The sequence below is a fragment of the Saccostrea echinata genome, unplaced genomic scaffold, assembly GCF_033153115.1.
Source record: "Saccostrea echinata isolate AGI-Se365-2 ecotype Australia unplaced genomic scaffold, CSIRO_AGI_Sech_v1 ptg000004l, whole genome shotgun sequence".
In the NCBI taxonomy this organism is placed as follows: Eukaryota; Metazoa; Mollusca; class Bivalvia; order Ostreida; family Ostreidae; genus Saccostrea; species Saccostrea echinata.
In genome coordinates, this window is record NW_026889753.1 from 964,853 (window position 1) to 968,447 (window position 3,595).

The window sequence follows — 3,595 nt, forward strand, 5'->3', positions numbered from 1 at the left end:
AACCCGTGTTTATACGGACATAGATACGCGTTGCCTTCAATAGTGTTATATAAAAGAAAACATTTGCAAATGTAAATATATATATATAAACCTGCTTCTTCTGTGAAGCAACAATAGTGCTGACGTCACAATAGTCTTTTTAAATTGGACGTTTCTAAAAACAGATACTGCAGCTGCTATTCGTTACTGTGATGTAATAATGCGAATGACATAACAATGCCTTCTCTTAGGTCTATGTATCTAGGGATTGACCTTATCAAAAGGCTATAATTGTACAATTATTCCCCCATTAGAATACGTAAAATCCGAACTGCTTAGGGCAATGTGGGAAGGTTTACTATTCGGAAAATTTTTATTTCCCTAATGGGGGAAGGTTAACTACATGTACATAAAGTAAATCTTACGGGGGGATATACTTTATTGGGGGATGTATTTAAATCAAAGGGCAGAGCACTCTAACTGCATAGAATTACCGTGGAATTGGAACTCTTCAGTTTGCAGTGTATAGAGGGTCCTTAATCCATTAAGTATGGGTGCTGCCCCACCCCCACCCCCCTTTCTTTTGAAAGAGGAAGCTCAAATCCCCGCTTCCCTTTTCCAGACAACCAATTTTCCTTGCAACATATTAAACAATGTAGTGAATAGCTAGTGCTCGTGTCCCTGTTGTATTATTTATTACTATTGTTTTTCGGTTCGTTGTGTAATTAATTAGTTTAAGTATAGCTCACCTTTTAGTTTGACCTACAGAGGTTGACCGACATCGACGTACAAAAAAACCCCCAAGTGATCAGTGCGTGATACGATTTTTTAAAAAACGTGAAGTATTTGAGGATCTCTATATATATACCTATATATGCACATGCGCACATCTCCTAAAATGAAAAATCTTAATAAATATTAATTAGAAATATACATAATTTTTTTTTATTACTAATATGCAGTTTATATAAAATATATAAGTTGATCATGTTTTGCTATATTTTGACAACTCAGGAGATGTATGATTGCGTATTTTTGAAATCCCCTCTTTGTAACCTCACTTCAACAAATTGGAATTCCCCCTCGTATTCTTTAACAATTTAAATGAGTTGCGTGCAGTTAGGACAATGAAACAAGCACACAAAGTAAAAAGAAAGTCAACGTTGCTGGACTTCACACAGATTGATGTAACTGCATACTTAATGGTTATCGTAGCGTCAGCGTTAGCATTCAATGTTTACATCCAGGTCTATTTTTAGGATACATCATTAAGTGATCGGCGGGTCAATGGAAATTTACCCACAGAGTCAAGCGGTAAACATGTAAGTGAATGTTTTGAAGGAATGTACAGTGAAGTGACAGTTATCCCGAAAGTCTAGCCACGATCGACATCAACTGGTGTATTTTAGATCTATTGAAAACTGCAAAAATATAGCAAGACATTTCTATTGTAGAAGATAAATTGGATCCAAATCAACGAACTTGAACAATGCAAGCCATGTGATGCAGAAAAGGTTGTATCCATAATTGATAATAATATAAACTTTTTTATTATATAATTTTGAGTATTTATCTAAAAAAAATGTTGCTATTAATTGTTATTGCCTAATCTAAACTTGAAGTCAGTGTGGTGTTTTTAAATGTACTTAAATGTATAGATGTATATATCTGAGGCACCCGACGGGTAGTGCGTCATACATATAAGTATCATGTATCGTTTCTCTCAGGTTGTCGCACAGAAGTATATTCAATTTTGGAATCCCGTACTTCGTAATAAGAAATCCATTATCATCTGTCCATCCAAGTGATTAGCCATCCTCGTCATCGGGAGATGGAATCAGTAGGCTTGATTTTACTGATTCCATTCTGTGTTTGTTTTCTGTTGCTATTCATAGTGTGCTGTTTTGCGGACGAAATCAAGAAAATGTGTCGTATGCCAAACCAACTTCCGCAACATTATATTCCAAGTGATCGCGCCGAAGCCGATCGTGAACGCCGTAGGCGTGAAAGACGGCGCCAGCGCCAAATGCGAGCAGGTGTTCATGGACAAAGACAGTTAGAATCGGACATCGAATCATTGATGGGTTCACGCAGTCGAAATTCTTCGGGTAGTTCAGGGTACAGTTCAGAGGTTAGTCCATTCCTCGTTTTGGCGGTAGTTACGTCAGAGGTGCAACCAAATGGGGAAGTTGTTACTTCACACGTGGACGCACAAAGTTTGTTGCAATCAGAGACTTCAAATGGACCAGGGCTTAGTGCGTCACAGACAATCAACTACAGTATAGAAGACAAGGAGAAAGTCTAGCATACCACCAGTGTTCCATTTGATCATTTATTGTAATTTTATATATGTTGTTACGCTTACTTTTGTGATACAAACAATGTAATCAGGACGAGATAAGTTTTTTGTGTCTTGTCTCTGAATGAAATGATCGCTTTAATATTCTACATGCTCAAAACATTGCGTATCGAACAAATACTTAAATACCGGTATATGCTCCTGTTTACTTAATTGAAGTTCATTTATACTATGGAATTATTACTAACTGAATGGTCGTAAGTTAGAAAAGTCAGTCTGTCCATTCTGAGGACAGGTGAGCTATCTCGTCGTCTGGCATCATTTTCACCTGTTATAACAAGATTCCAGTGACCATTAGAACCTATAACCTGTCATCGAATTTTTTACTTTTTCTGAGTCATTATCGAGACGTACATTAATTCTAAGGATTGTCCATCTGCAGTATGCATCCAATCTGTTGTTAGATGTTACCAATAATGAAAACTTCTATTTGGACTCTGAATATATACATTATATGAGTAATTACTCCTATCTCAATATTTCACTTCTGCTGTTTGATCACTTTGCTGTTAGAAATTTTAAGTTTAGTCATGAAATCTTAGCTTCACACTTGTGTTGAATATTTTGAATTACTGCCTGCAGTCCTACCATGTGTTGATACATCGTGTTTTACATATTTTGAATCAGCCGAAGGGTATCTAATGAGATTAGCCATTCAGTCAATAAGTTTCTGTGAACATTTATTTTCATGAATCTCAATTTTTTTATGCGGATTTAAATGTTTGTCTCCTTCATTTGTATTTTTATTGTATGTCATGTATATTAATTATATTTGAGAACAATTTACAAGTTAGTACTTTTTACCACCCTGCGTATTTTTAATTATATTGTACAATCAAATTAAGTTATATAAATGTGAGTGTTACATGATGTATGAACAATCAAGATATGTGTAATTTAATGATTCTGTTTTCCCGGTAAAAACTTGAAAGTACAATAAATGCAACAGCTACATGTATTTTATCATTCTTTAGATAAGATAAAACAACCAAACTGCAACATAAGTTCTTGCATCAAATGGATGATTATAACGCATTCAAGGATTAAGCTTTTGTAAAAACCCATTGAAAATATAAAAAAAAGTAATGATAATAAAAAAAATAATAATAACTAAATGTTACTGCTAGGAAAATATTTATGGCGATACTTCCGTATTGTATGTGTTATGATTATATGGATTTCTGTTTTAAAAAATATGAACATTATAGGTGATTATGTTTACAAAACCTCTATGAGGTGTTCATACATTGTAAATTA

The 3,595-nt window shown here is 34.5% G+C and overlaps 1 long non-coding RNA gene across 1 annotated transcript; it reads left to right on the top strand.

The window, feature by feature from the left end:
• The first annotated feature begins 1,078 nt into the window (after positions 1–1,078).
• On the top strand, positions 1,079–3,292 carry LOC133179361 (uncharacterized). Its single transcript, XR_009720100.1, has 2 exons — positions 1,079–1,493; positions 1,707–3,292. It is a non-coding gene; the product is annotated as an uncharacterized LOC133179361 (long non-coding RNA).
• Positions 3,293–3,595: the final 303 nt, after the last annotated feature.